This window comes from Lemur catta, chromosome 5 (genome assembly GCF_020740605.2).
Source record: "Lemur catta isolate mLemCat1 chromosome 5, mLemCat1.pri, whole genome shotgun sequence".
NCBI lineage: Eukaryota > Metazoa > Chordata > Mammalia > Primates > Lemuridae > Lemur > Lemur catta.
Genome location: NC_059132.1, coordinates 87,093,316 through 87,107,483, shown reverse-complemented (window position 1 = coordinate 87,107,483; position 14,168 = coordinate 87,093,316).

The window sequence follows — 14,168 nt, the reverse complement described above, 5'->3', positions numbered from 1 at the left end:
TGAGGTTTTACTTCTACTACTTTTTGTGTGTGTGTGTAATTTTTGTTCAAAAATGGATTTCAAAAAAAGTAAGTTAATTTGATTTTTTTATTATTTATCCCTGATGTTAAACAAATATTGTTTTTCAGGTTTTTTTCCATGCTTTCTTTCTTTTGACATTTGTGGTCACTGCTTTGTTATTATTTTCTTGGTCACCCTACCTATAAGCTTGGATTCATTTCACGGGATTCCAGGAAAATTTTTCATCAATCACCTGTTAATATTGGGCAGAAATCCACGTCATTATCAGAAATTACAAACTGGTATTACCTGTTGTGGTCTTTCCTGAGAGGAGCTGAATTATGGTCCTAAGAAGTCAAAGGGTTATTCTCTTCTCTGCCTTCAGGTATCTGAGGGAGATTAAACTATTTTTTTAAAGGTCTGTTGAGAATGTGGTTATACCACCGCTCACGCAATTTGACATCGTCAGAGTCAGGACATTCTTCCTGATGGCTACTCCAACCCCTCCAGCTGCAATAGAAGCCCACTCTAAATTTGATTTTTAGGACTAGGAGACTCATTGAACTCTTATTTTATAGATGAAGGAACAGTGGTAAAGACAAGACACTACAGTGTCGTAATCATCAGTGTTTCCTCAGCAATGAATGGGGTGGAGAAACAGCTTTGTGATGCCCATTCCTTGCCCAGGGTTAGACTTTCTATCCACCATCATGAGTGAGCCAAGATCAATTTTCGGCCCCCAGAAAGCCCTAGCCCCACATGCCATACAGCGTAAAGCAGCGGAATGGAGAGTTATGAGCGCCCTTCATAGAAATACAATTTTAAATAATGCATAAGATCCTAGATTATACTCATAAACACTTTAATTACACTTACATTCAATGCAAGGCAAGAAGGCTACTTTTCCTAATATAACCCTTCTCTATTATATCACACATAAGTCACAAAACCTCTCTCCATGCAGAATCACAGGAACTGTTTAGAGAAAGCTAAAAGGGCTGGGGGAAAAAAATCTATGCAGCTTTCTCTTGTCTGACATGAGAAATAGATGTCACTAATGCAAATCAGGACAACTGAAGGTCCCGTGATAATGTAGCATTCAGTATTTTAATGCCAACATCAAGAGAATTCATAAAAGAGAAATTTTTTCTACTTATTTCTCCTATGTCTCTCTCTTATATATGTATGTGTCTGTCTATGTGCATGTGTGTGCCCAGACCACACAAATATAGTACCAGTAAAAAATAAATGGTGCAAAAAAGGATTAGTCTGCTCACTTCTAACAAAAATTAATATGAATTTCTTACAGGTGTATCCCTTTTTTTAAGGGACAATCCACTTTGAAAATTGATCATGCAGCTCTCCCCATCTAGAAGCTCTTAGGGAACCTCGTTAGATGGCATTTGATTTACAAAGGCTAGCAAAATGCTCATGGGCAGGTCCTTCTGTTTGAAGCAATTCCAGAGATGGCTCTTCTGTGCCAATGCTTGAGATAGAACATTCCAGCACTCCCTACCAAGCAGAACAAAGCTCACATTTCACACAGTTCCAGATATCCTCGGGCTTCCCAAGTTACCACCTGTGATTTGGATCTAAGCAAACAAAAAACTAAAAGAGGAGACAAATCATCAGTAAATCTCTTAGGTGCTGATCCACAAATACTAGGAGCCAAGGGAAATAACCAGGAAGGTCTTGAAGTGATGCTACCAGAAAGGGAATTATGATCCGGTTGGCACCAGGGAACCTATTGGGATAAATCATATGACTGAAATGTCAATACTGAGGAATGCAATCTGTGAAGAGAGGACAAAGAGGTGGGGAAAGGAGGGTTTGAGCTATAGATCAAAAAGAGTTGGACTTGTGATGAAATACAGGTGGATGATAAAGGAAGTAGCAATGCTGAAGCTTTACGAGTTAAGGTAAAAGAAATATATGAAATAAAAGGGAATTAGCAGTGGGTGTCCTCTGTGCACTACTAAATCTGGATGAACTCACTGATAAATTAGCGTAGAGGGAAAAAAAATCAGATGCCCATGTCCCCATAAATAAATAAAATGTAGCATGAGGTATAAATCTCAGCGTAGATGTCTCGCTTCTCCCTGCTGCTACCTACTAAAATTTTCCAATGTTCTTCTCCTTCTTTTCCTCCCTCTAAGTCCCAAATAAGGCTGGGTGCTGAGATCCCTGTTTAGCTTCTCGCCTTTGGATTAATGACAGTATTCTTGGTCTCAGTCCTTTAGGTCCCTTAGGCAGACTTGGACCACGCTGGGGCTTAAAGGCACAATATAAATAAACCAAACATAAGTAAAATGCTTAATGACAAGATCACGAAACTCTGCTACTCTAGATTTCAATTACTGAGACATTTCTTAAGGGATAATAAAAAGAGCAAAATTCAGGTCACCCGGGAATTTTTAGAGCTGCATTGCTGTGAGTTGCTTGTTTCATAAAGTGGAAAAGGGCAGGCAGAGGTGAGGCAATTTGGGCTTGCTCGCCACAAATAAGGAAGAAACAATCAGGAATCTGGAGGTGAAGGGCACTGGGGATCGTGACCTGATTCCATTTGCTATGCTGAGAGGAGCCTTATTTGTGTGACTTCTCACAGATACACAAAATAGGAAAAAGGTGAAGCCACAAGAGAGAATTCTACCCCGAAAGTTAAAATTCACAAGGGAAAAATCTGTGAAGCAAAATTACACTGTGAAATGTCATTCTCTAAAGGGCTTAAACAAGAAGTGTGATAAATGTTATTACTCTGCAGTGCCATAAGGGTGTTGAGGACTCAATCACTGCCCTGATTTTGCCCAACAAGTGCAAGAAGGCGGTTATAGGAAAACAGACCCTGTTCCAAAGTGCTTGCAGGGCTAAAGGCTGCAGGGGAGAAGCAAAATGGGAAAAACCACTAATACAGCCATCAAACTCATAAATAACTTTGGATCATGGCTGCTTCATCACCCTCTTGGGTTTAAAGGCACCACAAGGTCAGGGTAAGCAAAGAATGAATAAAGTTAAAGGTCGGAAAGGTTCAGTGAAAAATCCAGTTGAGAACCAAAGGAAAACCAGCCTATACCAATCTTTAAGACTGATTTTCTCAAAGATCTTAGCAAAGTAGTTGCAAGAAACCCCCTAAAGTCACTCCAAGATCAGGCAAGTGTGTCTAAGACTGGAGAAGAACAGCTGCACTTCTAATCTAGGATACAGATAAAAGAGTATCCAAACAGTTAGAAATTAACACCCATGGAGATGGTTCCCAGACATGTGATCACAGAAACTTTACAAAATGTGTGTGTGTGCCTGTGTGTGTAATATATATATATCTCACAAGTCATGTCATCATGTACTCTAGTTGCAGTGCAAAAGAGACAGATTTTAGTGAGTTGAGAGTGTTATTTTAAACATTTTTTCATACTTTGTTTTCACCTTTGAAATGGTTCATCCTCAAGGCTATATAATCCAAGTTGTGATCAAGCCTTCCCAGGCTACAGTCAGCCTAATGAGGTCCTCCGCAAAGAGCCCATAAATTAAGGGAGGGATCTGTGGGCACCATGAAAGGGTCAACAATTCAAAGAAGGAATTTGCTCCTTGAACTCTCCTTGCATACCTGGGCAACTAGCTGCAAACAAGGAATGTTCTCTCCTAGTGCACAAGGCCACTTGCAAACTTATTAGTAAGTCAAAGCTACCACCAAAAGCAAGACAGAAGACTGTGAGCCCAGGTTACGGCTCCCCCAGGAGGGATGCCAAAAGTCCATGCTCACACACCTGCATAACCTGATAGGGAACAATGCCAGTGACATACTAACTTTTATAAAAAGAAAGTTATAGAACAATATGTACAGTATGAGCTCATTTTTATTTAAAAAAAGCACAAGTTATAAATGTATATACTTTATGAGCATAGAAAAAGATCTGAAAAAATATACAAAAATTTTTTAACAGTGTTTACTTGCGTGAAAGTGGGATTGGGGGGAGGACTTTTATTTTTACTTGATCCATTTCTGTACTTACTTAAATTTTTATAATTGTCTTATTTTTATAACTTTAAAAAAACAACTTTAATATTTTCAGAATTCAACCTTGGGATTTCCTAGCTACCTTTTGTTGTTGTTTGTTAAAATAAAGTAACATTTGTCCATTCAAGCTCTATAAAATCTCTTAAGGTCAAGAATTCACCTTCTTTATGAAAAAAAGAAAAACTGGGTTAATACTCTGGGTTAAGGAGACAAAGAAACAGAACAACTATATACAACACATAAGCCTGGCTCAGATCCTAAACCAAAGAAAATTATTTTTTTTTCTCTTGCTATAAAGAATATTATTAAGATAATTGACGAAATTTGAATAAAGTCCATAGATTTAATACTATTATCAATTTAATTTACTGATTTTGATAATTGCACTGTGGTTATATAAGAAAACACCCTTATGCTTAGATACTCACTAAAGTATTTAGCCATACAAGGGTATCTATCTTGTCTTTTACTTACTCTCAATAAGATGAGAAAAAAACATACAGATACAGATATATAGATATGGATACACATACACACACGAAGAAAAAGAATAGAAAACAAATATGGTAAAATGTTAACATTTGGGCTATCTGGATGTAGGTTATACAGGAATTCTTTGTATTATTCTTGCAACTTTTCTGTAAGTCTGAAATTATTTCCAAGTAAAGTTTTAGGCCGGGCGCGGTGGCTCACGCCTGTAATCCTAGCACTCTGGGAGGCCGAGGCGGGAGGATCGCTCAAGGTCAGGAGTTCGAGACCAGCCTGAGTGAGACCCCGTCTCTACTAAAAATAGAAAGAAATGATTTGGACAGCTAAAAACATATATAGAAAAAAATTAGCCAGGCATAGTGGCGCATGCCTGTAGTCCCAGCTACTTGGGAGGCTGAGACAGGAGGATCGCTTAAGCCCAGGAGTCTGAGGTTGTTGTGAGCTAGGCTGAGCCACGGCATTCTGTCTCAAAAAAAAAAATAAAGTTTTAGAAAATCAGGAAGGATGGAAGGAAGGAATTTTGCCTTCTCATTTACTTCTCTCTTACAAAGGACACCGTGGTCATCTTCTCTGTTTTATTTAGTTGATTTTATTCATTTACTTAGTTTGATCTTGTCAGTGAAATCAGATATATCTTCAGGAAGGAATTGGCATTTTCACAAACATTTGAGACTAATTTGGCTAATAAACATATCTCAAGATATTTCAAAGGGAAATATAGCAAGTGTGATTGACCTAACTTACTAGTAGGTAAGAAGATTTAAGGAATTTGGACAAAGTCATAGACTAAGTCAACGGTAAGATTAGAAATAGAAAGCAGGTTTCCTAGTATCTCATTCAGTATGATTTTTTAAACCAGAATTTTGTGATGCAGCAGCTTATTCTACAGTGGAAAATTGCCCTTGGGAAGCTACAAGAGTTCATCAAAGGCAGAGGGTCAGAGTCCTCTGTCTGCTATGGTGAGACACTGGTCATATTGCTATGCACCCCATAAATCACAAATAATAATATCCTGAGGCATTCTCTTCTGTATTAAAAGATAAGAACTCTGTTTTTGTTTCCAGAACCATTGCTCTCTTTCCCTGCTTCACATGGCTCATGTAATTCAGAAGATAGACTTCATTCAAAGAATGAAAAATAGGTGAGTCTGAATCCCGGTGCCTCTCTCCATCAATTCAGCAAGCTGCAGAACGTTATCTGCCTTGTAAGTACCTCGGCTCCCTCTAACAAGATGAATTTCCTTCCTAAAACAGGTTTGTACTTAGGGCTTCACCACCAGTGGTGTTAGCACCACCCTGAGAAAAGTATGTGTTGATATAAGAAGCCCAGATATGACTTTATTGAGAACAGGTAGACCTCATCTTTGGAGAAAAAAAAAGATATATAGTATTCATAAATAAGGCGCCTTAGCAAAAAAAAAATGATAAGAAAACAATCTCCTTGAATCCTGGCAAACTGAGAGACAGGCAGAACTCCAAAGTCATTGCCAGACTAGAAATGGTTTCAAAGGCTTTATGCAAGCAGCATTCTTATGGACTAAAACCTTTCTGCTCCAAATATAGTCCATACACCAGCTGCTTCAGGGTCACCTGGGAGCTTGTTAGACATGCAGATACTCAGGCCCCTCCACCCATACAGTGAATCAGTGTCTGCATTTTAGCAAGATCCTCAATACATTTGTATACACATTATTGGAGTCTGATAAACACTGGACTACAGGAAATGATGCAATAGCTAGCTTAAGCCTAGAATAAGCAGGAGGGAATCACACACAAACACAAACACTGTTCTGAGGCAAATGGAGCCACAAAAGAAGATCCCTATTTTAGTCTAAACTACCCTCAGACTGGGATCCAGGGCTCTGCCTCTGCACCCCTCCACCTGAGCCCCCATCTATCCGTCCCTTCCCTGGTCTTGGATCCATGACTGGCATGTACCCTAAGTGAAGAGGTTAAGCCACCTTATGGCCTATCATCTTAGAAAGGCATTCAGGTAAAGGGGGTGATAGTTCCGTGGCAGAATATTTGACTGCAGAAAGGTGTTCAGGTGAGATCAGTAATGGACCTACAATGTAATGCAGCAATCCAACTACTAGGAATGTTTCCAAAGGAGATGAAATCAGTGTGTTGAAGAGATATCTGCACTCCCATGTCCATTGCAGCACTAATCACAATAGCCAAGTTATGGAATCAACCCAAATGTGCAGCACCAGATGAACAGATAAAGACAATGTGGGCTCTACACCCAGTGGGCACACAATGAGATATATACACAATACCATTCAGCCTTAAACAGAAAGGAAATTCTGCCATTTGTGACAACATAGATAAACCTGGAGGACATTATGTTAAGTGAACTAAGCCAGACACAGAAAGACAAATACCACATAGTCCCACTTACATGAGGAATCTAAAAGAGTTGAACTCATGGAGGTAGAGTGTAGAATGGTGGTTACCAGGGGCTGGGGGGAGGCGGGGGCACATGGTTTCGGGTTGGGGAGATGTTGGTCAAAGGATACAAAATTTCAATTAGGTAGGAGGAATAAATTCAAGAGATCTATTATACAACATGGTGACTATAGATAATAACAATGTATTGTATTCTTCAAAATTGCTAAGAGAGTAGATTTAAAGTGTTCTCACTACAAAAAATAAGTATGTAAAGTAATGCATCTGATAATTAGCTCAATTTAGCCCTTTTATAATACATGCATCTTTCAAACAATATATTGCACACAATAAAGGTGCACAATTTTGGCCAATTTAAAAAGTGTTTTAATTTTAAAAATTAAAACAAAAAATAAGAAAGGTGTTCAGGTGTGGAAGAATTCTTTGTAAACCTCTCAGCTAAAATCTAAGCCTGAGCATATCTGCATCCCTATAATATACGGCATCCCAATTTCCAACTCTCATTAGACTGTGGAATGACATGAGTTCATTTAAGAAAAAAAAACTACCCAGTTTTATTACTGTTTTGCTTCTGTCTGCTCTTACAAGGCCCCAGTCCCTGAACAGTTTCACAAAGCAGAGATCACAATGGGTTTGCCCACCATTTGTGTCACCCTAGCATTGTGTTCCCTCTACCTGGCATATAGTGGGTGACTGGCAAATCTTTGTTAAATGAATGTTGAAATTTTCCCCAGGGAAGTCTGGTCTGCTACCCAGTAGTATCTGCTGGGCATCACTATCATTTCTGTAGCAAACCGTTGACCCCACCTGGTACGGCCACCCTTACTGAGCACAGCTATAATCTCCACTGGCTGGAACCACATCTGCCAAACTGCTGCCACCTCCCAGTGGATAGTAATTTATCCATCTGGGCATTGCCAAGGGTACACCTGACCGGCCAGAGATGAACTATGCTTCTCTTGTTCTACCCCATTTTCTATTATTCTCTGGCAAAGAAATATAAAAACTGCATTGATTGTGCCAGAGTATCTTACAAAGTGGTGGTGAAACCACATTTTTAGCTTTAACTTCCAGTTCACTTTCTCCCTAAGACCCAGGAATGGACCACAGGCAAATTTGAGAATGAGATGCCTTGCATCACTCAAAATCCCACCTCTCCTCTGAAGTTTTAGCCTTGGATTGTCATGCTGTCTTCTTCTTCCCATTGGAGTGTACTTTCTCCTAGGATGCTCCTGGAGCCTTCATGCACACAAGCCTGTCAGAAGCCTCCCCTGTTTCCCACCACTCCAGTTTGGTAGCCTTGTCCAGACTTCTCTGAACCCCAGTGTTGAACACAGCTTAGTCTCAAGTGGTACTCCTAACTATATTTACAATTGAGTTCAAGAATATAGCGTATTCTGTCTCTGTGCAGAATCACAGTCAGCATGGACAAAGCAGCCTTAAGGGGTGGAAAACTGGGATGATGACCATCATTTAGAAGATTATCACTTCCAGTTTTGCCCAAGTAAACCAGCAGCTAAGGATACAAAGCACAACCACACCATCATTTTACCCTTACCTCTTTTCCTCACCCAAATCCACCAGTAGACATTTTTCTTATGTGTAACCCAACCTAAATGGTATATGAGGGAATGAGTAGAGGACGCAGCCAGACACTCAGTGAAAGGAGAAAGGCAAGTGCCAGTGCAGCAGGAAGGGAAAATCTCACCCAGAATGGGTCAATGGCTTATGTCTTGTCCCCACCTCAGTACCTCCCTTTCTGTTTCACCAGCCCACCACTAGACAGGCTAAGAAACATATTTTACAGTCTGATTACATAATTAAAAGCTAGTGGAGGGTATCTACAGGACAAGAAATTGTCACTTGATTCACTTCACAGAGGGTGCAGTGGGTTGAATGGTGACCCCCAAAACGATGTGGCCAAGTCCTAATCCTGGGTACCTGTGAATATGACCCTATTTAGAAAAAGTGTCTTTGCAGATGCAGTTAAGGATTTTGAGATGAGCTCGTCCTGGATGGACCAGGTGGGCCCTAAATCCAAGGCCAAGTATCCTTATAAGAGACAAAGAGGAGAAGACACAGACACCATGGAGAAGGCCATGGAAGGCGAAGGCAGAGACAGGTGTTATGTAGCCACAAGCCAAGGAACACACACTGAGAGCCCCCAGAAGCTGGAAGAGGTGAGGAGGGATTCTCCCCTGGATTCCTGGAAGGGAGGACAGCCCTACTAACACCTCAATGGCAGGCTTCTGTCCTCTAGAGCTGTGAGAGAATAAATTTCTTTTGTTTTAAGCCACCAAGTTTGTGGCAATTTATTACAGCAGTGCTAGGAAACTAATTCAAAGGGGACCTATGTTTACAAACCAACCTTGTCCCTATGTTGCTTCATTATCTGACTGTGCTACTTTTAATTATCTGGAAGACCAAGGCAAATAGCGTCTTTTACTGAGCGACTACTCTGTGCCAAGCCCTATCTCAGGCACTATACATATATCATCTCAGTTAATGCTTATAACAACCCTGTAAAGGTAGTAACATTAGCCCCATTTTATTAATTTAAAACCTGAGGCTTTGCCCAAAATGACACAGCAATTAAATATTTAAGGTAGGATCCCACTCTAGATTCTGAGTTCTGTGTTCTTTCTCCTCTACTACCACTACACAAAAATTAAGATTTGTAACCCTCTTATTTCTTAAATGGAAAAAAAAAGGCAATTCTATTATGACACCACTTCCATAGGGAACTAGATTCTGTCCAGCGTAGGATATCTAGTTTGAATAAGGCCAGAAATTGTCCATGAGTTGTTATTGGGGATGCAGAGGGCATTTATGAAATGCCATGGAATCGTCATCTGACAGCCTTCTAAGGGCCTCTGGAGGTTATCCAGGCCAAATACATCCCAGTCCTCACATCTTCCTCAAAGCACTGGCTTAAACCGTATCATGAAGACAAACCCACTTTCACGAGAAGAAGCTGTCCTTTTGGTTTACACAGTTCGCCCTCAAATGGAGCCAAAATAGGCTTCAATTCCTCCTTGGAAGCCACACAAAGTCCCAACCAAGCCTTTTCCTTGCAACAGCCTCTCAAGAATCAACAAGAAACAGGACACGCATGAAAGTACAGTTGTCTCTTGCCCATTAGGTAGGCTTAGTCTTTGATCTCTTCCTTATATGACATGACTCCCTGTCCCTTCCCTATCCTGGTTCACCCTCCAGTAATGCAGCAATCTGCCCATGCTCTGCTTTCAGGGGGCCCCCACAGCCCACACCACAGTGACAGCTGTGGCAGGGCTGAGGCAGAGTCATTTTCTCCCTTTACTCTCACCCCATCTCTCTCTTTGCATCCGGATTTCTACCCCACACTCATACTCAAGCTGATCCGAAATGTCATCCGTCTACGGAAGGGTGGTACTGTTGATAACTACACAAACGCATTAACTCTCCGAAGTATTTCACCAACCCACTCACCCACCTGCCTCCGAAGTCTCCCGTTCTGAAGTGGCAATGTGATCAATCAAGTCAGTTTCATGTTCCCAGCCCACACAGTAGAGGGAAAAATTAATGACACTGACTGTTCTTGCTACAGAAGCAACTCAACTAGACAGCAACCTTCAAAACAGCAGGAAAGGAACACTTCACTTTTAGTCATCTTGTAGGAGAAGGGAAAAAAAAATACACATACACGCACACACACACACACACACACACACACATATATATATACATATATATAGTAAAAAGCCATTTGCCTAAAGGACATAGCAGGGCTTATGCTCTACTGGCCTAAGTAAAAACTAGAATTGCTCTCTTCACTCAGTGCTTAAGCATGTCACAGACACCAAAGGCTGTGAAGACAGAAATACTTGATTTAGAATCTATACCCAGCCCCTGTGGTTTGCAGACTGGGACTTCCCAAGCCAACCCAATGTGAACGGATGCAGTGCAAGGACAGGAGAGGCCCCTCCACGCCATCCATCACAGCCACCCAGCGGCTCTGCCTCATTTCCTGCCCACCAGACCCAGGGAGTAAAACTGGCTACATTTCTCCCGTTCTCTCTCCCTCCCTCCCTCCCTCTCTCTCTCTCTTTCCTCTCACCCCTCATTCTTGTCTCCAAACAAGCCCAGCCTCTCCATTACAAAAATTCAAATCCATCCCTTGCACAGGAAGAGCAGTGAGGTGCTAAAGGCCCAGACTGTTCCGCTTATGCACAGGTGCCAGGCCCTACCTATTTCCCTTACCGTCCTCAGAAGGAAACGGCCCGTCTATATTCCTCATTTCCCGTGTCCCTAAACCTACTCAGATTTACACACCCTTAAGCATTTACTTCTTAAATTAGATTTCCCACCATTGGCATTATTTACACAGAAACAGCATGGAATGATTTGGAATTTGGATCTTAGAGAACTTATTTTATCTAAGAGAATTTATTATTTTATTTTATCTAGAGAACTTATTTTACCCTAGACAAGACCTTAGGGTATCTCTGGAACCACCTCAGTGGGCAAAGGGAAGGCCCACAGAATGGGCTTCAGACCCAATCATATTTCTCACTTTTACATACAGGAATTCTACGTAGGATTGTTTTTTAAATAGGAACACTTTTTCACTCCAATAAAAAAAAGGCAACATTACTAATTACTACAGGGAAACATTCCTTCCCTCACCTATCGTCCTATGACCATGAAACACACACAGAGAAAGCTGCATGTCTTCTCTGCTTCCCCGTGAAAGGGAAACAGCTTAGAAAAGTCTTTGTGTTAGACAGTAAAAAGCCACAAACAGGCAGAATGTTTACTGCTTCAGCTTCTCCCAGTTCCTAGAATGACAATGTCAGAGAGCTCAGGATCACCCGGTCCAGCACTTCATTATTCAGATGTGAAAATGAAAACCCACAGAGGTTAATAGCTTGCTTTATTAACTTAGAGACAGAACCAAAGTCGCTACCACAATTTTTTTTATACATGGTAGGAACTTAGTGTTGAAAGAATAAATGTTAACCTAAATAATTTGTTAATATATACCTAACTCATTCCAGAAAAGAGTTCAGGTGGTTTTCTAAGAGACATAAAACAAACAAAAAGGAATGATACTACTGCATATCTACCCAAAGGAAAAGAAATCATTTTATCAAAAACACTCCTGCACTTAAATGTTTACTGTAGCACAATTCACAATTGCAAAGATGTGGAATCAACCCAAGTACCCATCAATTCATGAATGGATTAACAAAATGTGATATATGTATACTATGGAGTACTACTCAGCCATAGAAAAGGATGAATTAATGCCTTTTGCAGTAATTTGGATGGAACTGGAGATTATTATCCTAAGTGAAGTATCTCAAGAATGGAAACGCAAACACCACATGTACTCTCTAATCAATTGGAACTAACCAATGGGCACACAAGTACACAGAGGAAAGTAAAAGTCACTGGAAATCAAGCAGGGAGGGGAAGGGCAAAAACCCACCTAATAGGTACAAGGAACACTATTTGGGTGAGGGGCACATTTATAGCCCTGACTCAAGCCATGTATCAAACACATCTGTAGCCCTTTAGTATTGTGAAATCTAAAAAATATCTAAACAAAAAAAAAAGAATGAGATTTAATAGAAGTAAAAAAAGAATGAATGGATGTGATGAGAGTTTTTCTTGTCTTGAACTCAAGCTCCAAAAATTTGCTCTTTGCTGCCTCAAGTACTCAAGACTGAAAATTTCCATTCGTTGCCCTTTTCTAGGCTGTTCTAAATTTTGAGTGATGAACAATTTTCTACTTAGAACTTTAAATAACTAGAGAGAAACCAATGAGGACTTGCAAGTAAGGAGGTTTCTTTGTGGGTAATATCTTGTATTTAGGTACATTCTGTCTTGATTTTATTAAAATAAAATGTATTTGCTCTTCTCTAAAGACCAGAGCCTTTCCACTTAGATTTGCTGTAAGGAAATGGAATTGGGTTATGACAAACAGCAGGCCAAATAGAGACCCTAAAGAGGTCACATACATTGGCACGTGTTGGGATTGGCCTGATCACTGCATGCGGACATCTTCCAGGAGAAGACTAAGGTCTCACTTCTCCAAGATCTGCCCATGAGCCAGCAACAATGGCATCATCTGGGAGCTTGTTAGCAATGCAGACTCCTAGGCCCCAGCCCATACCCAGTGAATCAGAATCTGGGTTTTAACAAGATCCCAAATTGATTTAAACGCACATTAAAGTTTGAGACGCCGTGCTCCACAGCATCCTTAAACTCACTGGTGCAGATGTAAAATGTCCAAAACGCAGCCAGAGAACAACTAAATTAAGCTTGGACCATCCAGTTGGAATGGAGCACATCAATGAGAAGGTTTTGGGAGTGGGGAGAATTTTGGTTGGGTTTTTGTTTGTTTTTAGAGGTTTTTGTTGTTGTCCTCATTGATCTTTGGTGAAAATATCAAATGAAAGTCAAATGGGGAAAAGGTACTTTTTGAGCCAATTTGTTTAGTCATACTTTGGCACACATTGACAGAGATATTCACTCCCAGGGGGCATAATTGTTCTTGAGAAGTGACTTTGTTGTAGAGAAAACTTTTGTTTCCAGAGGCGCAGGCTACACAGCACGGAGTGGAATAGAAATATGGCGATTATCCAGTTCATTTACTTGCTGTACACAGCCAGACAGACCAATGCAGGTAGTGCGGGCCATAAAAAAACATTCCGAGGTGCCTGAATTATCCAGGTTCGCTGTTAACATTGTTCAGATGAACTGGATCGCAGCCAGCCTTGCACGTCATCGTGCGCTTTCAAACGCAGCACAAGGGGAGCCTGCACCAGCAGACGTGAGACAGGCAGGGGTGGGTGTCAGTAACCCCTGGCCCCAGACAGCATCTGACAAAGGGTGACATTAGGCTTTGGCAGAGTTACGGCTACACTGTCTGCAAAGCAGTTATCACATGGAAGGCAGGGCGCCCTGCCAAAATACAGACACTGGGACCAACCAAAGGATAATTGCTATAAATTCCATACAGGGAGTGAAGACAGAGATGTCAGCAGAACATGCCGCCTGGCTGGGTAGCAGCTCACAGAGGACTGCAGGGTAGAGTCCGACAAGAAAGGGAAGATTTTTTTGAAAAGGCCAAATTTGTTCAAACAAGGTATGGCAGGCCAGCTGGAAGACATGTCAGTCAAGGACTAGACGCTCTGCTCAGAGGTATTTCTGTCACTCGTACAAGACAGCTTCTCAAAACTAAATATAAGGAAAAATTATATCTAGATTTTCTC